Source organism: Centruroides sculpturatus, unplaced genomic scaffold (assembly GCF_000671375.1).
Source record: "Centruroides sculpturatus isolate CEXI.00-Female unplaced genomic scaffold, Cexi_2.0 scaffold668, whole genome shotgun sequence".
NCBI lineage: Eukaryota > Metazoa > Arthropoda > Arachnida > Scorpiones > Buthidae > Centruroides > Centruroides sculpturatus.
This window is the reverse complement of record NW_019385523.1, coordinates 100,644-122,964: the sequence shown is the minus strand read 5'-3', so window position 1 is coordinate 122,964 and position 22,321 is coordinate 100,644. Positions and strand designations below refer to the sequence as shown.

Below are 22,321 nucleotides of genomic sequence, written 5' to 3'. Positions count from 1 at the left end.
AAAGTCTTTTACTCTTTAAGGCAAAAGTTGAATGCTTTATCAACAAAAGTTCTTTGGCATTAAAATCCCGTCCAATACACTATTAACGTACGGTGGGTGGAAAATTAAAAATAACCCAGTTCGAAATATACATTTTTATCTAACTTGCCGCAAAATAAAAACGGGTTCTACCGGATTATTATTATTTCGGCAATAAAAACGTAAGACGTTAGAAAATTTTCTGCTCTTCGGGCCGAATAAACACAATACTGTCATTTGTAAGCGCTTAACGAATAAAGCCGATACGTGACGTTTAACCAGTAACTTGGTAAAATAACAATTAATAGCGTTATTTTCGACAAGTGTATGGTAATCGGCCATAGAATTGAAAAATTCGGTCTTTCGTCCGTTAACGTCGCGCCCATTATTGCGCCAGCGATTCTGGATAACGCTTATCGTAAGGAAGTGCCGTTCTCCGAACGTTAGGCTAATGCAATTATTCGCTTCTTCGGACACTTCGGAATTATTAGATATTGGCTTCTTCGAATAGCTAAGGGACCAAATAATTTCTACCCCGTAAGAGGAGACGTATCCGACATTATTTTTATTTTTCCAAATACCCCATCCGGCATAATTAGACTCCGATCGGCAACTTACGTTAAAGAAAGTTACGTATAATTGGCGGACATACCTTTTTCTACTTACTCTATACCTGCTCGGTACTTACTTGGTACATAATACTCGTCCTTTCGATGTATACAATTTACGGTGTACTAAACTCCGTCGTTAACGCTTTACGTTGGTTATTTTCTTTATTAAAACTCAAACTTCCGTCGTCTAACGCCTATTTATTTAACCGGATAACTTTAATATAAGCGTCGTAAGCGGGTCGACCACTGCCGCCTTTATTCTTTTCCCAACTGGCTTTAAGTTTTCTGTTCCGTAATTGGTTAATAAGTTTATTACGTCGAGGAGTTATGAGCGTGAAAATGAAAAACCGGCCAACGACGGAAAACCTTAAAAAATCGTTTTATCCATCGGTATTACGTTATTATATTTAAAAAATTATACGTCACATTATAGTCCGATACAGTATTTTTACAATAAAACTGGCCATTTATTAAACTGTAAACGGTAATCGCGTAGAAAAAAGTGATATAGGCTAATAATCTTTTAAATTTAATTAATGAAAATACAGTATAATGGTTTTAGTAATCCGTTTTAATGTAATTATAATTGTTTGCTTTATTTCTAATCTTAAATACTACATGAAAAGTTTACTGAATGTTTCGGTCCCTATTTAGCTCATTTCGGTATTAAGCGCGTGAAGAAAACTGCAAAACTTGCGTAAAACTCGCTCGTTCGCCAGTCTCGATGGGTCGGCGTATAACCGGTGTTAGCGGCCTTACACCCGGTCTACTCGGCATAGATAAAAAACTGGCAACGTTCCCCATTCCTTACTCGTTTTCCTCACCTTTATAAGTCTTCAAATTGGTTCGGGAGGTATTAATTAACTCCTTAAGCCCCCATCAACTTTCGATATTAATGTAATTAAAGATAAAAAATACTTAAAACTGAAAAAAACGAAAGAAACGCGTTAATTTCCAAGAAAAAACTTCCAAGTTTAACTTCCTTCGTCTCGCCTTTCCGCCAAATTTGACACCTACCAGTCATGGCGTCTAAGGCTGGATGACCCGGAGAACAGATGGAGTCGGATTTCCCGGGACATTCTCATAGAAGTCTCGGGAGGCGGACGGTTTATAATAGGGTGAATACTAGCTAGGCCTATATTTTTAAGTACTGTATTTTTAAAAAATTAAAATTTTACTGCCATTTCCCACCCCCCGCCACTTAATTAAACTTATATATAATAAAATATATTAATTAAAAGAGTTAAAAAACTATCGGAGGTGGTTTTTGACATCAGAAAGCAGCTTTAAATAACTTTACCGAAGTCAAATCCGTGCGCTACAACTTAGGAACCATGAAATAAATTTGATAAAAAAAATCCCATTAAAAAACAATTAAGCCTTAATCGCGCGTCATTAAAGGTTGATTAAAATGGCGATAAAAATTTTTTGAAAACATTCGGAGACTTAAAAAAACATCCGAAAATTGAAAAAACATTTTTTAGGAGCAAAAGGACCGACTTTTTTGTAACGTTACGTAAACTGGACGAGTTTTCTCGTCAATGAGAATGCGGGTGTTTTAAACAAATTTAAAATATTAAAAATTGCAGCCGGCATTGTCAGCGCGTCGTTTGTTTACCATAGCGTGTCACGTGGGCGATCCGCCCAGGGCGAATGTCTCTCGGGAGGTTTTTTATGTCAAAGTAGTCCCTATTTAGGCGTTACTAACTCTTAAATAGGGATTAGCGCCGGCCAAAGCGCCGGTCCATTTGGCCGGTGGTTCGGCCGGCCGCCCACTGGCCAGCAACCACCCGACGGTGGAAGATCTTGGCGAAACGAACTATAAATTTGTCTGAGAATTTACAACCGCGCGCGGCTCTGTCTTTCGAAACAATTTCTCGTCGTTGGGTAGATAAAATGGCTAGAACGACGCAACTAATATAAATTAACTCCGAGTATTATTACCGCGTCCCTCACCACCCCTTTTAATGGAAATAAATATGGGTTTACCGACAATTCTCCGGAGTTTTCTCCGAGTACGGCGTCTTGGACTGGTCTAATAGGCCTTATCTCTATTCCTCGGAACGGGCAACCTTTTTGTACGTAAGGGCCGCCTACCGGAGAAAAAAGAAACAAATCGCCATTCGTATATAACGCTTAATTTAGCTTCCGGAACCGACGTAAACCTAATATATCGGAAATATTTAGTTAAATATTTGTTTCCGCCCGTCCGTTACCCGGTTTCTCGTTTTAATTTTTACTAAAACTAAAACTATTCGCCTACGTAAGTGGTAGAAAATAACGGTTTTATTTTTTCCACCTACTTCCTTAAGCCGGGAAATTGACGGTTTATTCGTATTTTATGCCGGGCGGGCCGCCCGTCCGCTTTACAATAAAACATAAAGCCTGGAAAGAAACTAATAGTTTCGATATTTTTTAAAATTAAAAAAAACAAACAACGCTTTTATCGGTTTCGGTCTACCCTACCGCGTAATCTACGTCGATACGCGTTTCGTTATTTTAGGGATGGCCCAATGCGCGCGTATTTACGCGCGCATTGGGCCATCCCTAAAATGACGAAACGCGTCGTCGTCCCGAAATATTTTCGTTTAGGGCGACGCGAATGGCGCTTGGCGAAAAACTGGAAAAAGTGCGCGTGGCGCGTACCCCCGACCGTCGGCTCTTTTCGTTTATAAGTCGGACGAAATTCCAGGAGGCCAGACCAAGCCAGTTAATTAAAAGCGTTTGAAAATGCGTAAAATCAATTTTTTAAGCGTTTAAAAATAATTAAATTAGGAGTATTTTAATACGAAATTGCAAATTTAAGTCGGACGGAAACGAAATTTTTATTTCGTTTTCGTTGGTTTCTGGTTAAAAACGAAGGAGGAATTAAATATTTCTACGGACATTCCTGGCAAAAAGCGTATATTAAGCGTGTAGAAAACCCGTCCGAGACGTTCTACGCGGACGTCCTTATTTCTTACCACGGTTTTAAAATACGCTTAGACTTAAAACTACGTCTGGGTATAAATTATCGTCGTTTTAAATATATTGCACGGTCTACCGGATTAAATCGACTTTAGTTTTTAGCCGAAAATACTACGTCCCGTCCGCGCCGTTATAAGAAGCGACGTTTCGTTTACGGCCTCCGCCCGGGGAGGACGGGACGCTTTGTAGGGGGAACCGGCCTCTATTTAGCCAAGAAAATGCACAAAACTCCGCCCGGCCGGACGACTAAACCGCCGATACGGGTGTCCGGCCTGGAGACGATAAATCCCAGTAGCCCACAGCCTTAGTCGTTATAGAATTTTAACGCAGCGACTTTTTCGAAAAGCTGGCTAAATAGCCTATAGCCTAAGTATATTTAGGCGCCACATTTTCTTGCTTTTAAAATATTTTACTTTTATTAACGGGCGGAATTAATTTTAAAAAGAATCGTTATTACAGGTTTACGATTCCATCGGTAACGGCGTCGTCCTAATTATTTTATTACATTTTTTAAGGCGGGCGTCGCTTTTCGCAAGCTTTACAATTCTTTTATTAATAACCTCCCGAAATAAATATACGCATAAAAATCAATTTACCTGGTCGTACGATTAGTCTTTGATACGTTTTATGGCGTTAAGCTATCGAATGAAGGGCGTAGCCGTAATTTCTTGCAGAAAAATCGTTTCCAAAGCGCATTTTGCAATTTTACAATTGGATTTTACGAAAAATATAAGGATTTGGATGGGTGGGAAAAGGCCGGGCCCGGGGAAACCGTATTTAGGCGCGCCGAGAACGTTTCGAGTTCGGCGCTTTCGGCCGTAAGTTTACGTTATTGCGGCATTTATATGGTAAACCAAACGACTACAAAACTTAGTGGTTTCTATCTCGTCGTAACTTCCGCTAGCGTTACCCTTCCATCCGCCCACCGCTTCCCTCCATTAAACAAATTGTTGGCGAAAATCTAACAGTTTCGATTAGTAAGTAGTTATTTAGAATTCTAACGCAAATTCACTTTTCTTACCATAAATTAATTAAAGGTCGAAAGTTTCCGTCCATTCTAGCGGTACTCCCAGTCCAGCGTTGGCTTACGCCACACAGTTTTGTCGGAGCGCGGTATCTAAAATCCAATCGGTCTATTAAAATATAATTTATATAACGTAAGATACGCTTCGTTCGACTAACGATAGTCAATCAAATACGTTAAATATTTACATCTTTCCGCTTCATTACGCCCACGGCCACCATCTCGGATACTTTTTTTTTCCCCTTTCTTCGCTAGACTTTACTTCTAGAGTAGTATCGATGACCCGATAAAGGAATCGTCGTTAAGCTCTGTACGGACTTTGAATTCGGCCGGGCCAAATGCCGCCAACCCACGATAAACCCATGTAGAATAAATTTTATTTTCCTTTGCCGCCACTTAAAAGGCAGTTTAGGCCACCACGGCCGCAGTTTCCTCGGTTTAACTCGACAAATTCGTAGTTAGAATAACTACCCTTTTGTTATAAGCTTTAAGTTTAGGTTTAGGTTTAATGGGATAAAACGACGCGTGGACCATCCGTCCGGGGAAATGCCTCTGGCGGGACTTGGCGCCAGAAATTGGCCTTTAGTTAAGCGTTTGGCGCGGTAGCCTAACCGGGATCCCGTATCTTTCAAAATAAATTAACAAAAAAAAATTAAACAAGTGCGGGGAAAAGATCCGAATGCCACCCAGGCGCTTATACGCGAGTATATACCATCGATATACCATAGGTAAGAGATAATAGATAATATAGTCCCGGTCCGCGGCGCTAGCGCTCGGCCTCGGAAAATTCCACGCGGCTAGCTAGCCCCCCAGCCGGACGCCCACCCACCGTCGACTACCGATTTTCGGTGGTTCTTATCCGCCCGGCCACTAATGGGCGCCGTTTGTAAAAAACTTAAGAGACGACGCACTTTTCGTTAACTTTAACAGAACGGTATTCGTCTAAAATATATGCGGGGGTTTATCGTTTATTATTCGTTCGGATAATTAAGTTTTACTTAAATTACTTGGCTGTTAAAACTGACTGACTGATTCATCATCGCCCAGAGCAAACCGCTGGACCTAGAGGTGAAATTTGGTACTCAGTTAGGGTACGTCACGAAAACGCGCACTAAGAAGAGATTTTTCGAAATTCCCGAGTGGGGGGAAAAGGGAGAGCATTAAGGCTTAACCGGAAGAACGGCTTCTACCGTACTATTTTAAATGCGACTTTTTGCTTTCAACTACGTTTAGTCTTCATCGAGTACTTAGGTGTATTAAATTGATAACATTTCAGACACTGTGATAAATATTATTATATATTTCGATTTTAAAAATGTTCGAACCGTTTTAAATTCGAATTTGTTATCGCGTATTGGTTCAATTATAGAACGATTGTAAACGTTCCAGAAAATTGATCAAATTGAAAATAGTTGGTTCGATTGTGGGCGGTAGGTGTTATATAACAATTACTATGGCCGTTGAAATACTGAATATAAACGGGGTTTGCTGGCAAAACCTCCGCGGACCAAGTGGCGGGTAATAGCTAGTAGCTTATATTAATAAAAAGTTTCTTCCAGTGGCTTTACGCCGATTTAAAGTCGACTTTACTGTATTTGATAATAACTAAATATAGGAAAGACTGTTTAAATAATTTACATTAAAATATGGGGAATATTTAACTTAAAAAAGCCGTTAGCTGTAACGAAATACGGTAAGAAAGTCTTAACCGTCGGAGCGCTAAATTCGATTTTAGTAAATAGAGTTACTGCCGTAACCAAGTTCGTACCGTATTATATTTTACTGTACAGTACGTAAGTCTCTTACTGTACTGCGTATAAATAAACAGTCGATTGTATAGTACCGCGCTTAGAAGACTGGGTATTAATTGTGGAATGTAAATTAATTTTTCCACGCTGTCACCACTTCCGACGGATAATAAAATTTCTACCGTATCTCGACCGAATTATTATTTCGAGAACCGCGTCGGACATTCGGGGCCTCTCTTATCACGCTTTTTGTGCCGGGGGAAAATCCTCCGTTCCTTCTCTCCGCGGCTTTACGGTCGCTACCTTTTGGCGCTATTTCCTTTCAATCACAGTTTTACGTTTTATAAAGGTTTTTAATACCAAACGACGCGCCATTTTTACCAGCGGCGTATCCGGGACTCGGAGAACGCGGGACAGACCGAGGCGCGTGCCCTTTTTTTCGGAGAAGGTGACCGTTATCTCAGAATTACCTAATCTTACGTAATCGAAGCCGCGAAATACGAGTTAGTTATTTATTTATTTCCAAAACCCGCCAAGCCCATTTACAAAGAATCCGGTTTACGCAGATTTCGTCGTTGGTCACACTTTAACCAAATTATTAGCGACATTCTTACGCGTCCGTAAAACGAATAAGTTCGTTGATCGAATAATTTCCAAATGCGATTGGAAAAGCGGAAGGGCGGCAACACGCCGGCGGACGACTCGAAAAATAAATAAAAACGACAAGTACGCGCCGTAGTCGAACCGTTTCGTTTGGCCAAGAAGCCGCTAAATTTCCCATCTACCGATAGAATTTCGTCGTTACCACGCCAATATATATTTTATTCGGCGTTATCGAAACGTATTAACCGATTAATTCCACATTTCGCTCCGAATTCTGGGATTTCCTGGTATACGGCCCAGCCATCCGCCCAGGGGAATGCCTCTCCGCGTGATAAATGCCAAGAAAGCCCGCCGACCCACCACCTCCAATAACTGCGGGCGACTCGCCAGTGTTAAGCGGTTTCGTCCCCTCGGCCCCTTCCATTTAACTTATTAATTAAATTACCAGCGGTGGTACGACTTTTCCCGCGCTAATTTGCCCGAGATCCTGGCGTAGATTTAAATAAAATCTGAGGTATAAATACGAAGAATAAAATTATAAGAACTTATAAAGTGACGAGTAATTGGCTTGATAAAAATATTTAAAGAAAATGCTTACAAAGTTTAGTTAATAATTTTGCAACGGGAATAAAATGAGATAACCCCGAAATGCGGCCGTGACCGACCGAAGATCGCGTATAGTAAGTACATGGAAGCTACACCGGAATGGCCACGACTATTTTTCTCGCTTAAGCGGGTTTCCGTTTTGGACAGGTTTTACCGCCTATCGTACTGTTTAAATATACGTAAATTGGCACTTGACGGTAAAATTTATGCTTTATAAATTGAATTTTTACATTTGAGAAAGAAAATGCTATTTTTTAAACAAACGTCATTTATAATACGTTTCTTTAACATTAAAGAGCGAAGAAAAATCGCCTTCCTAAAATAAAAACTCGATAAAACATTTCTTTTTAAAAATATATAGAGAGAGTATTATAAGCCAATATATTTCGTATTAAACGCATTTATAATCGACCATTTCCTGCGTGTAAAAAGAACCTGTTTAAAATGGAAATCTGCCAAAGCGGAAAATATATTCGTGGCCCTACCGGTCCGGTTTACGCGGGTTTCGCTTTCTTTATTTATATTATATTAATTATTTAACGAAAGCGGATAAATGCCGCTTATACTTCCGGTTACGGTAAAACCCGCGCAAACCGAATTCGTACGGCAACGAATATATTTTCCCGGTTTGGAAGATTTCCCATTTGAACGGGTCTTTCATTTTCGCGCGGAAAATCCTTTATTTCCTAAGAACTTTTTCCGTTCTATTAAGATTCCGTTTTGGACGGGTTTTATTACTGTACGTTAGGTAAAGGGTTGTACGCCGTTCGACGTATCCGCACCAACTTTAGCGCGAATACTCTTCGACACCCTAGAAGAAACACCGTTGGGGTTTCCACTAGGGTTTCTCATTTCCCGGTCTTTTGCTTGTCCCGGGATAAAAGTGAACTGTTTCCCGGAATAGAATTAATTATTTTTAAGGTATACAAAATATCTTGAAATCAAATGATATAATTATTTTCCATTTTTTAAAGTAATTTTAAAGTTCTGTAACCTCCAAAATCATATTAATAATGCTGTGTAAGGTCTATAGGCCTATAATAAAAATTACCTTTAAATAACGTAGAAATTTTCGCAAATAGAAAAAAATTAATTAAAGTTTGCTGGAAACTGCATACAACAACAACAAAAAAATGTTTTGAGTTGAGTTAAAAATTAAAAAAAATGAACTTCTAATTTAGAAGGTAATTTTCGTTTTTTAAATAAAATATAATACAAAATATTGCAAACTTTTANACTTCATTTGGATGACATAGTAGAGTGTTAAGATTAATCGTATTCGTTATTGTAAACCGAGTTTAAGTTAGGCGCCATCTGTTCATTTCTTTTGTATGTCCGACGATCAAAAGACCGCTTGAGATCGAGTCTGTTTATAATTTGAAAGGTAATCTTGTCAGTTATATGTACAAAAGGTAAATTGTTTACAAAATGAGTCTTTCTTTATTATCTGATAAATGTATACTTTTTTCGTCAATTGTTTACCATTGCAGATGCCTTTTGTGTAAAATCCAAGTCGGATGTATGTAAGCTAATAAATGTTCTCGTTAATCTTATCTCGCCTTTTGGTTCGTTCACGGTTACAACAAATCACCACACCACATACAGTCTCTCGAGTCTCCGTAGATATAACAAACACAGAAATAAATAACACAAAATGAATTGTAGCTATGCGTCGATTCTGCGCGACACATCCGAACACGTAAGCCGAACAATAGTGTGGGGAGAGTGAGTAATCAAGAGTTGCGTGGCGCTCAAACAAAAGACGAATCGACGAGATTTGAAAATCGCGTAAGTCGGGGTAGCGTAAGTCGGGGTATGACTGTACTGTATTTTCGTGGAATGACAGGCACGCCGGCGACTAAAATATAAATTTAATCGGATCTAACAAAACTAGTTAATTAAACGTTAAAGAAATCATTCTTCCGAGTACAATAAAAATAATAATATTGTAATTTGACTGACTTAAAATCAGGAGGAGAAAAGACTAAAACAATTGACAGTAGAGGCAGTTAGTGTGGGCTACACTGACCATCTACCCCGACGTTAATTAAAAATAACACAAAGTCGACGTTAATCCGCGTAAGCCGAGATAATTTGCAGTGTTTCTTAAATTTAATGTTTATTTTGCGTTTTTGAAGAAAGTACTGTACACATAGAAGAGCACTTTTGGAATTCCAAAAGTATTTTACGTCGTTAGAAAGAAGACAAAATGAAGAAATTAAACGTATAATCGTAGTTTTTGATGTAACGCCGACAGTTTCAGTTTTGGAACAAAAACTAGTTCGTTTTTTAATGCGCCCTCTAAAGAAGGATGTATAACCTCACCGGCATGCCACTCCTTTCTAGTTTTTCTTTTTTGCTCGTCTTATCCTATTTTTCAATCTATCGATAATAACTAGTGTTGCAACGAATAGTATATTCGGCTCGATTAACGCACGTACGAAAATTGGCGCGCAAACCGCATTATGGCAAAGACCCCGCTCTCTATTGGCCCACTGTCACTACGCTTGGCCAATCGCGTTAATTCTTGACAGTCGTAGTGGACAGACAAGAGCGTCGTGGCAGTATGCGATAAGTGATGATATCAAATATGGATAACAATGAAATGACCTACACGTGTAAATAACGGAAAAAGAACAGAGAAGGACCGCGAAGTAAAAATGTGAAAATAAATATGAAATTGAGTCGATNCAAGCTTATAGCCCAATAATTCGTCAGTTAGTTTGTCTTTGATCATCAGGTTTATGAAGAAAAACTTCGTACTTACAGACATCGTACAACATGGTGTTACGCGTTATCGAAGCTATTGGGCATGGTTAAAAATTAAGACGGCATAAGCACAATTATTCCAGATATTACAGGTTCCAACAAGTAAAGAATTTTGAGAGTCATGACACAAATAAGCTACGTATTGATTATTGACCATTTGTGACACGCTATAATGAGCAAAAACTTAAGAAACTAATAAGTAGGTTTAAAATTGATAAATACAAATGTATTCTGACAGTTTATGAGTTAATTATGCTTTCTATTTGCAAAATTCCTCAACCTTAACACAAAATAAGAAAAAAGTGAATTTTTAAGAAATTTGCGGGATTTCCCGGGATAAGAAAAATTTCCCGGGTTAAAAAAACAACCGGGATCCCGGGATCCCGTTTGAGAAACCCTAGTTTCCACCCCCAAAGCCCACCCTCCTCTTAAACTCGAGCGACGCGGTTAGTATTTTATAAAACAATCGGAGGCGTGACCATCTTTCTCGTACTTATTGTTGGAACCATTCCATAAAAACGTAGGAAATTTTAACTAAATCATCGCCCAATTTTTTTCTGATCTTCCCAACAATTTTATTATAAACTTTGTAATTTAATATTAAGAAACATCGTATTGTATCGATGTTACCGGCAATATTTTTGTCCGAATCATTATTTACGAATAAGTCGGTGCCTAGTAGCTCAATTATTAAGCAAAAATAAGAAAACGCCGCTTATACTATTACATTACATAAATTGTACCGTTACGCGGTAAAAACCTAACAAAATTTCATCGAAACGGAGCGATTTAAAGAGAAAACCTGTTCGAAACGGAAAAATATTCGGTACCGTACGGGTCCGGTTTACGCGGGTTTCGCTGTATTTATTTATATTATGCTAATTAATTAACAAAAACAAAATGCCGCTTATACTTCCGGTTACGGTAAAACCCGTGTAAACCGGATTCGTACGGTATCGAATATTTTTCCCGTTTAGTCGGGTTTTACTGTAAACGTAATGTTTTCCTAAATAGAAATGCGCGTAAACATTGAAAATATCTTTTAATTTTACATCGTCGATTAAACGGGATGATTCTTGGTCTATTAACGCCTCGATAAAGCGTTTAAAAGTTTTATTTTTAACACTAGGAAAGCGATAAGTTTAATTGTAATTTCTAGAGATTCCGAAGGCAGATTTAAATAGATTAAAATGACCCCTTGGCTAATAAAATTGGCAGTTTTTGCATCACGTGTTCCGCATTGTTTAGCCAATTGAAGTACTTTACTACCGAGAACAAAAAATTCAACGAGGAATTCTACGAGTACGGTAGACGGGTGGCCGTGTTTACTTATATTTTGCACACTAAAAACACGACGAAAAATGTACGACTAATACAACGAGACCCGTGTAAACCGGACCTACAATCCGAATATTTTTTCAGTTTTCGTTTCCAACAGGTTTTTCTTAATGCCCAAGGACTTTTCCCCTTTAGACCGTATTGGAAAAAATACGATTAAAATGAAGAGAAAAGGGTATTTTGAGGTACGTTAAACGGATAAACTAGATTTTTTGGCACGACTTTCTTCGTTTCGTACGACACTGCCTTAAGAAAGGGTATAGAATCGATACGCACGATATTAAAGTTTACGTCAATTATTTTACTATTATCTTGTTTTAATAAATTAAACGGGGTGCGACTAATTAATTTTAGTCGACAACATAATGAAAATAGCAAATATTCGGAAGAAATTAGGGCAGACATCTTTTTTTACGTTAACGCCCTTATTCGGGCGAGGAATTATTCGGAATGGATGTCAAAAACACGAGTAAAAGTCCCTCGGGGTGGAATAGTTACTATTATATATTAACTAAATGGTTAACAATAAATGTACGCGTGTCTAACTCCGATTTAGTGCGGCCGCGACGTCGTGGGATAAAAATAACAGCTAAAGAAAGCGTGTTTTGTTAGCGGATTTTTTAATAAGGCACGTGTTTCGGGAGCCACTCGAGAAACAAAAGCCAAGGCGATAATCGCGCGTTTTAGACAGTTACTCCGGAATAAAAGTTAACGAACGAACTTACTGTAATTGGACGAAGAATCTAATACTTCGAGTTAAAATTACACTCGGACGATGACAAAAGTTACAGCACTTTACAGGAAGACACCCATTGACAACGCTGACGTCATTAGTATCGCTATCCAAATGTTGTAGGCATGCGCATTGTTGGTCGTAATTGGTTATATATCACTTGGGTTTATTAATGCGCCGTCGGAGTTGTCGAGTCGGCTGCGGGAGGAAGAGCGACTTAAACGTTGCTCGTAAATTTAATTCTTCAAATCAACTAAATATAGACTATTTGCGGATCGATACATTATCGATCGCAATTACGTTCAAGATTTAGCTATTATATAACTGGATAAAAATCGATGGCGCCACCTTATTTCTAGTTGGCGGCTGTTTACATCGACAACTACGCCAAACACTTCAGATTTTGTCTTAAAACCTGCCAAAACGACCGCGCCAGTCCGGTCTACGCGGGTTTTAATGCATTTGCTTGGTCTTTTCCAGCACGAATTTAACAAACAGAAAGGAAAATCGAAGCGTATTTATAAATTATAAACAGACCGTTATTTATTATTAACTTTTCGGCGCATTGTTAATTAATCGGAGTACGTGTTAACGCGGTTTTATTTCGTTTAAGATTAAGTTTATTGTAATTTGTTAATTGTATTTAGTTTTCTAATTCAATTTCTTTATTAAATACGTTTTTTTTTTACTATGCAGGAAGCTGGTTGTACTGGCAATTTTCCAACGTGTTTCTTTCTCTGTGACGTAGACGAGGTTTTTCAATTTCGAGGATAAACATAGATCCAAAAACAAAGAAGGTACACTAAACAGAATTCTACGAATGTAATAATTATTTTTTATAATTTCTTTTAATTGGCCAACGATAGAGGGGTCTTTCCTACGCGCGTGTGGGGAGGGCGACTTCCTTCACCTACTTCGAAGCTTAATACAGCGCGATCCGCGTAAACCGGACTCGTACGGTTTGGCGGGTTTCCGTTTTGAACAGGTTTTTCTTAACACGGTAAGCGCTACCTTCCTATTTTCCCGTTTACGCGGGTTTCCGTGTCATCGAGGTTTTCGGACACGTTCTACTGTAACTCCCGCGCCTTACGATGAAAAATTTGTGAAATTTTGCGGGGAAGTTTGTGGGTTAGGAGATTGACGCGCCGTAGTTAAAGGTTAAGGGATAATCGGGCGTGGAGTGGGAGTCCGACTCGAAGATTTTACTCGTTATTAGCATTTACAATTTACTGTAAAACTAATCTATCTCCATCTTTTTGCCATTTTAAAATAATAATATTAAACGTTTTATATAAAATATGGCAACAGAATTTTAACTCTTGCCGGAAAAGTTAGGCAACTCGCCGCTGGGAATTATTTTTTCCCGGGTTTCAATTACATTAATAAAATATATCTGCCATGTTTTTCGTCGAATGATTTCCAACTCGTCGCTACTAATCGATGTTTATAGTAACAAATTAAAATAATATTTACATTATTTCCTATCTTAAATTATTTCACCATTCGAGGCAGCGAGTTTGTTTTTCCAGATAATTTCTGCATTAAAATATGCCAACTCGTCGAAAATGTTTAAAAAATACGTTTCTTTTATACGTTTCTGTCTGAATTATTGGTTAGTAAAACCTGCCCCAAACGGAACCTTAATAAAACGGAAACCCGCCTAAAATTCTTAGGAATGTAGGAATAGCGGAAGCCTAGATTTGCCGGGTTCCGTTTTAAGCGGGTCTTTTTAAACAAAAAATCGCTCCGTTTTGGACAGGTTTTTCTTAGGTATCGCTACTTACGGTCCGCAGAAATTTTTCCAGCCGGCGGCAAAGCTTGGAAATAAATAATTACGTCAATAAATGTTTATTTAATTATCCGATTTTGGGTGTCCTTTCGCAAATAGATTACGCGATACGGCGTTGCATCGAAGCGCCCCGTGGTCTAGGTGAGAAGTTACGTAACCATTATAATTTGTGGAATTTTTTTACTCGCCCCCTCCGCAGACTCCCGCCATACTGTACAGTATACGTAACTATCATCAATTTTTCCAGGTTTAAAAATGATGTTTAGCATTATTATACTGTTAAAAATTTAAATTTACTTACATAAAAAAATGAATTTTCTTCCCTTTCGCGTATAAATTTTAAAATAATTTCTTAAACAGAAATTTTAAAAGTTTTTAAATTTTACATTTGGAATTTATTAACGAATTTTTACGAAAATCTTTCAAATTATAAGCAAAAATCTTACGATACGAGCCTAAAGGCAACTTTCGTTCTTACGTAAACACGAATTTTATGAATATTTTAAACGCGCAATTCAATAACGTAAATAAATAGCGAAATAGAAAATAATCTTCTTAATTTAATAAACTTCCCATTACTTTTATAAATATATTTAAATAATCCATAATTATACACGCGTTATTCGCCTATGTTAATTAGACACGTTTAAGTTACAATTAAATGGAATAGATTATTTTTACACGGGTTTAAGCTTATATAAGTGTTTGAAAAGGCAGAAAACTACCATTTACATGCCGTAAATTATAAATATTTTTTTAAATTTAAAATTAAACTTAAAAAACAGCAACCCGGAAGGAACCTATCGCGTTTAGTGTTAGGCCAGAGTATTCTTGCCAATAAAAATAATTAAACCAACCTGGTTTACGTATATTACGTGTGACGCGATTAAACGACAAGGTACAAAAATCATTAACACACCTTTGGTAGAAAGTAACTGTGACAGTTGGTGGCATCGCCGCCTATTCCCACAACGACACTTACGCGCGGTCCCACAACGATCGAATACGACGCCATCTAACGTAGAACGGCCAACTTAGCGGCCGTTACTCCCGTCAACGATTTTAACAAATTTTAAATTGTCAAATGTTATTATTCTACGTTTAAAACTTTCCACACACTACGGGGACGTATCCGCGGGGTGCGCTTACGGCGACGCATCGCCCTGGTCGCACCAACGCCATCAGTCGCGTTACCCTAAAATAATAATAAATATAATAAGGTAAGTCTAAGGGTAATTGAGTAACGCGTTCCAAACTGCGGAGGCTCCTCGAATTCTTAAATCCTGGATATGACATTTAAACAGCAGTTTACTCGTGTCGTGTTTGTTTCCGGGATCAAATGTTATATTTATTGTTCAGCTCGTATTGTCTAATATAACATAAATCAATACGCTCGTCCATTTAAGCTCAAATATCCAGTTTTATATTATTAGAAATGCTTATACGTTTTATATTCGTTGTAGATTTTTATAAGTTCTAAAAGTAAAATTTAATATACGTCTGCGTCGTGTGTATTTATTTCGGAATACTTAATTTCACCCACGTCGCTTCTGGATTTCGGGAATGGCATACTTCCGGGCAGATTCGGGGGAAACCCAGGCACGTGGCCCCGGTTTTCGGAGGATGTTACCCAATTACCTTAGAGTTACTGCGGTTACTCGATAATGAATTATTACGCTTATTATTGTAATAAAACGATTGCTTCGGTTTCGTGGCCGTGCCGCCACACGGGGTGGTCGAGAGTCGTACGGGGCCTAAGGGGCAGAGTGAGTGGCTTTGCCTCTTAGCGGGCCCCTTTAATCTTCCGTTTTTGAACAAACGAAATACGTACTCTTAAAGATTTTCTTCTCTGTTAGTAAATAACGTTAATTTCGTAGGAACGGGAATCACTAGGGATCCCTAAACATTCCCCGGACCGGGAAAAATTCCCAACTTGCCGATCTCCCAGGCCCTAGACACGCCCCTACACGTCCCGCGTGTAATAACAAGTAATCGAAGATGGCTTTATTAACGATAACTGCTCGTCTGTCACCGATACGCCCGACATAGCAGCTGGCAAATTAGTTTTTCTCTTTCTTCGTTTCGATAATAAGCGCAACCCGCGAAAACCGGACCGATGCCAGTACTTTCCCCTTTAGGCAGGTTTCCGTTTCCAACGAGTTTCGCGTATCGTGCCATAAAAATGATGGAATGTTTTTTACTAGTGTAGAGCAATTCCAATAAATGAAAGTAGAACACTTAAATTTTGCGTGTTGTAAATGTAAGAAATAATTCGGAACATTTACATTATTTGAGCGCGTTCCAGATTAAGGCTGTCAATGTGTTTGTAGGATGTATAAAGATCGATTGTTCCGGAATAACGTTAGCCAGGGTGTGCCCATTTCTCTAAGAAAAATTATTACGTTAGCAGATTGTAACAGGTTCGCGTAATAAAAATTCACTGGAGAATTTAGATACATATCTAAATAACTAATTAAGAACTGGAAATACCACGGGAACGGGCTATTAATAAATTTTGTAAATATTAAATAGTCTCTCGACAAAGTTTAACGGATACGCCACGCGATTAGTTACAGGCGTTTCGTTTCATTTGAGGATAATAAAAATATTAATTTAAAAAATTTACCTGAGTTTTATATAGGCCTATATAAATAGCGGGACCTGGAACCGAAATAATTTCTTATAATGGTCAGGAACTCGCGGCTTATCGTTAGCCGGACACAAACCAGATATAAAACATCTCTACTAAATTTAGTGTTTGTGTAGATGGCAGCCAGCCATAAAATCCACGTGATTCGAGCACGTGATTATATTTCTCGTGTATCGCGTTTGACCCAAGGTGATTCTTTAGAAAGTTTCTTTCCTGTCAGCGACAAAAAAATAAAATAAAAATCTAAACGTCCCACACTAAAATAAATTCAAAGGAATAATGTATTGTCGCTTATCGGAAATAAGCTTTCCATACACGATTCCCCGTGTAGTGTAGGCTACACACTTACGGTACATATATTTAAATTAGCGTATAAATTTCCACTTAAAATTGAATGTAAAATATTTACATTAATTAAACCGATATTTAAGGGTAATTTTACTGTATAATACGCTTTCCGTTTTAAGATTTTCTATCTTTTTACGTAAGATATATTCCCGTTTGCTTTAGTGAAGAGACAGTTTACTGCCGTAACACTCGATACAACTTTTATTATTGTTTTAAACTCAATGAATCGTCGTACATATTCTATGTATTCGAGTATACACTGGAATTAATTGAAAATATACATTTAAGATTAATAAATATTAATTAACACGTTATTTTTGTTTTGTTTCTCAAAAGCCGTAGCCTTACATAAGTCTTTATTGTAAAATTAATAAAAAGTAAATAAATCTTCCTTTTATATAGCTTAATTAAAAGGAAAAATTGACAATTTCCCTCTAAAACGCATCAATTTCGCTCGAGATAAGGAAAGTATTGTTAACTCCACCGAGTATAGGAAAAATATTCGGAATAGTTTAAAACCCGGCAGACAAATATAATTAAGTTTTTAATTAACATTACTTTCATTTTACGACAGACGTGTCCGTAAGAAAAAAAATTGTGTCTGGCGCTATCTGCTACGAAATTTTAGAAACTTTTTATGTAATTAATTGTTTTAAAATCACAAATTTCCAGGGTAGAAAAAAAGTTTATTTAAAAACAAACAACAAAATTGAAAATGCGTTCATTAAAACCCCGCGTGCAAAATTACAGGAATTTCGAGAAAAGGCGCGGGAGTTATTATGCTGGAAACAGAGTGAACGACGCACGCAGACATTCCAATTTTCAGCGTCCGAGTGCCGAGTGCATTTTGTCAGCGCTGAGTCGACAGAATGTTGACCGCTACTTTCCAACGAATTGCGTGTAATTCGAATGGAATTACGGAAACTAAGCGCTTCGTACTCCCGAAGTTGAAACGTCGTCGTTTTCGACACTCGGCACTGGCGTTGAAAATTGGAATGTCCCGTAACATCCACGCGTACAGAAACCTTCCCCCATTCTTTTGAATTTTTCGGCCTTTGAAAATCTCCTCGGTCCAAAAATGCAAAAATCTTGGAGGGGGTATTTTTTGACCCATCGTCATACTTTCCCTCTGTTATACTGCGAAACCCGTGTAAAGCGGAATCGCGCTGTACCCAATGCTTTTCCCGTTGGAACAGGATTTTTTTAACGCAGAAAGTCACCGCTTTCCTAAGAATTTTTCCCGTTTTGCCAGGTTTCCGTGTTAGACAGGTCATAGTATATATTACAGCCGGGAAAGTAAAGAAAATTGCATTCAAATTGACTATTCTAACAGATTAATATCAAATCCGAACATCCTACAGATAATATATATCTATTTAAATTATATACTACAGAAGAGGAAAGCACTTGTGTTATATGAATCGATACAATCCAAGAAAATTCAATAACCCCTTTAACAGATTTAAATTTTATTCTTTTTAATCCGAAATCGTGTAATTAAAATTACGTTAATTGGGTGGCTCCTGTACCGTGTTATTAATTAATTCCGTAAATTACAATAATTAGGAAATAATAACTATAACTTAATGATACTAATCAGCTTTTAACGTTTGTGAAAATGAAAATAATCGCAATAAAATTTAAATTATCCCGCGCCGCATATACTACTTATTTAAAATGTCACCGTGTCATTTAAGTTTATAAATAAACCCGATCAATATCAAATTTATATAATATTAAAACGAAAAATAGCGCGCACGGCGAAACCTGTCCAAAACGGAACCCGGATAAAGCGAAAACCTTCCCGAACAGAAAAATTCTTGGGAACGGGGCGATTTTGTATGTTTAGAAATACCCGTTCGGTACGGAAACCTGCCAAACAGGAAAACCCGTGTAAGCCGGGCTCGTACGGTACTAAGTATCAATATTTTTCCGGTTTGGCCGCATTCCGTTTTGAACAGGTTTTTTAAACATAAAATCGCTTGGTTCTTAAGAATTATTCCTGTTTTGGACAGGTTTTGCTGTATTTCTTTTGGTTTTTATATAGTAAATTTAAAAAATAAGGTCTTTATTAATTTTAAATTGTTAATTAGAAATACTATCTTGCAGAAACACCTACAGCCTAATTTTAAAACTATAAAAATAACCTTAATAAAACGAAAACCTGCCTAAATTCTTACCAACGCAACTGTTTAGAAAAAATCCCTGTTCTAAACGGAAACCTGCCAAACCGGAAAAAATATTCGCTTCTGGACGAATCCGGTTTACGCAGGTTTCGCTTTATAGTGTTTTAATTAACATAATGTAATAAATGTTTAATTTTTTTTACCCGCTTAAAATATTCTAGTTTTATTGATCAAAATGCAAAATATTTCTAATCAATGGCTCGTAGGCCGTCCGTTCGTCTGTCCTTCCTTAATCTCGACAGGGGAATTAGATAATGAAAATCGATACGAGATATGGAAAGCTTAGTGGCCGGAAGTCCCGACTAACTGTATATGAACTTCCGGTCTAGACGGAAATCACGCGATTTTTTAAATAAAAATATCGTTAAAACTTGCAGCTCCAAGTAATTGCTGGTTAATATTGATATATAAAAATTCGGAAACATTTTCAGATTTTTATAAAACTGTAAATGGTCTAAGAGAGATTGATTTTTCTTACCAACTCTCATCACTTATACAATAAAACCTGTCTAAAACGAATACTTCCTAAACGTGAAAAATTCTTAGGAATGAAGCGATTTTGTGTTTTAAAAAAACCTGTTCAAAACGGAAATATACCAAACAGGAAATAATATTCGGTACCGTACGTCCGGCTTACACAGGTTTTACTGTAATTGATCCCATTGCTGGTTATCCAGTCCGCATTGGCCGCGCATTTCCGTCTCAAATAAAAAATTCGCATTTAAGTTAAAACTTCGATACCGGATCCGGAAATGTAGGAGGAAGGCGGAAAGGGAACAATATAGAGTGAAATATGTATAAGCCGGTACCGAATATTTTTTCCGTTTTAAACGGGTTGTTATCACGAAAAGTGGCCGCTTTTCTATAAATTTTTCCCCATTAGACAGGTTTCCGTTTGAACAGGTTTTTACTGCGTTAAATAAGAATAAATGAAACTTATTATTATATTAATACTATAGCCGAACATTTAACTCGAAGTCACGTCTGGTCGTTCTTGGCTTACTAACGAATGTACGTGTAATTTAATTAATGATAAAATATAATTAAATTATCTTCTATCGTCAACTTACGCAAAATGTATTAATTAGAAGTTGGTTTGACAAAAAGTTAATTTACCACCTTCGTATCTTATTAGCCAATTTCGAATTTTTATTGTATACGGTATATTTTACGCGTAAACATTTACACGGCCAAAATGCCTACAAAATAATTAAACCAGTTGTCATTTTCTCACAATTTTTAGCCTTAAAAATTTTATAATAATTATTATTATTTTATTATATTAAAACTACAGCTTTAAAATAAAAATAGATGGCACATAATAATTATAATATTGATCCGAAAAATCAGGGGCGCCCAGAGGAGGGAAAAAGAAGCAAATTTCCCTGTGTCCCGAAGAATCGAGGCTCCCGTACATTGTGTACTTTGATATAATTTATTTTGGTCATCCACACGTTAATTAAGGCGTACCTGCTGGGTATACAGATACTGTACAGTAGGCAATGTTCTATGTTCTTCAGTTAATGCATTTTATTCTTTGCGCTATGACAATTCTAATATATCGTCGAATATTGGATACACCAGGAAGGAACTACGGTCAGTGATATTGAGTACGCAATTGTTAATAAAACGAGGAATTATTTACATGATTTTGCATATTTCGAGCACGAACGAACATCGAGAAGTATCATTTCTATAGTTTCCAACAATAGCGGTAATGTTTCGCTGGATGCGATAGACCGTTCATATTTAATTGTTTACATTAATAACACGTTTATGAAGAGTAGAAAGAAAATTGAAAGCAATTCTTACTGTTTTTGTACATCAGAATATCGAAATGTATAAAACGATAGAGGCGTTAAAGTAAGTGGTAGAAGTAAACTATTGCAAATTGAAGCTGTCGTTCAGCTTCTATTTAAAAATAATAAAGATCAATTATTCTGTAAATTTCTCTATTAAATTCTCTTCTCGGTTAACACGAAGGCAAATATTTTTTAAAAATCTAGCAACCAGTCGCCTAACTTTCCCGACAAGAGTTAAAAATTGTCTGCAGCGCCATCTGTTATCAGATTTTGCTAAAGAAACTTTTATATTATTAATTATTATATAATGACAAAAAGCTTAATTTTGAGATTACGGATGATAAAAGATGGTAAATGCTAATAACCAGTAAAATGGTCATTAAGTCCGACTCTACTCCGGGACCATTAGTCTCGAGTTTTTCGTCTTGTACTCGAATCGACGTCATCGAACTCACCGGCGTTACTGCGACTCGCGTAATCGGTAGTCTCGAGTTAGACCCATCGAGCCAACTCGAAAGACCAGCGGAAATACGTCGTACTCACTCGGTTACGTACGTCGTTAAGCGCGATGGGATTATTTACAACGCATTCGAGTTTGCGACTTACCGATTCGACCAATCAACTCGAGGGTAACAAACTGTAAACAAATGAACGCGAATTAGTTTACACGCGTTACAGTTAAAAGTTTTTCTTGTAGGAATATAGTACGCGGAAACAAAATAGAAACCCTAAATGTTTTATTTTAAAAAATAAGCGAAAAGAACAAAACGAAATATTAGTAACGTACAGGTAGCCCCCCGTATAACACGGCACTTCTATAGCACGGATTCACTCTGACACGGTTCGAGAATTGGGTAAAACCCTCGTACAACAGGAAATGTAATAAATTTTTACATACTTAACTAATAATAGTTGACGAAAATTATTATTTTCGTGAACTATTAGTACTTAAGTACGTAAATTTTCTATTCTCGCCTTCTGTCGATACACGTGGTCCTTCTCGAAACTTGTTTCAATGTTGCCAGATCGCGACGCTTCTGCTACTGATGTTGCCGAATGTTTTTCCCTTATTCCATACTTGCTTTATTCTTCATAAGTGCTTAGCACCATATAAGGAAATTTATAAAGA

The 22,321-nt window shown here is 37.3% G+C and overlaps 1 protein-coding gene across 4 annotated transcripts in view; it reads right to left on the bottom strand.

Moving 5' to 3' along the window:
* LOC111639786 overlaps positions 1-16,990 on the bottom strand; it is a 60,041-nt gene extending 43,051 nt beyond the window's left edge. Inside the window, exons 1-2 of one of the 4 annotated variants that reach the window (XM_023385727.1) lie at positions 15,126-16,544; positions 12,410-12,615 (exon numbers count right to left, since the gene is read on the bottom strand). The gene's annotated coding sequence lies outside the window, so the exon portion shown is untranslated. Of the gene's footprint in view, positions 1-706; positions 1,151-12,409; positions 12,616-15,125; positions 16,545-16,832 lie in introns of those variants that run through there. The other 3 variants (XM_023385729.1, XM_023385728.1, XM_023385730.1) reach the window with 3 other exon arrangements.
* Between the last annotated feature and the right edge of the window lie 5,331 nt (positions 16,991-22,321).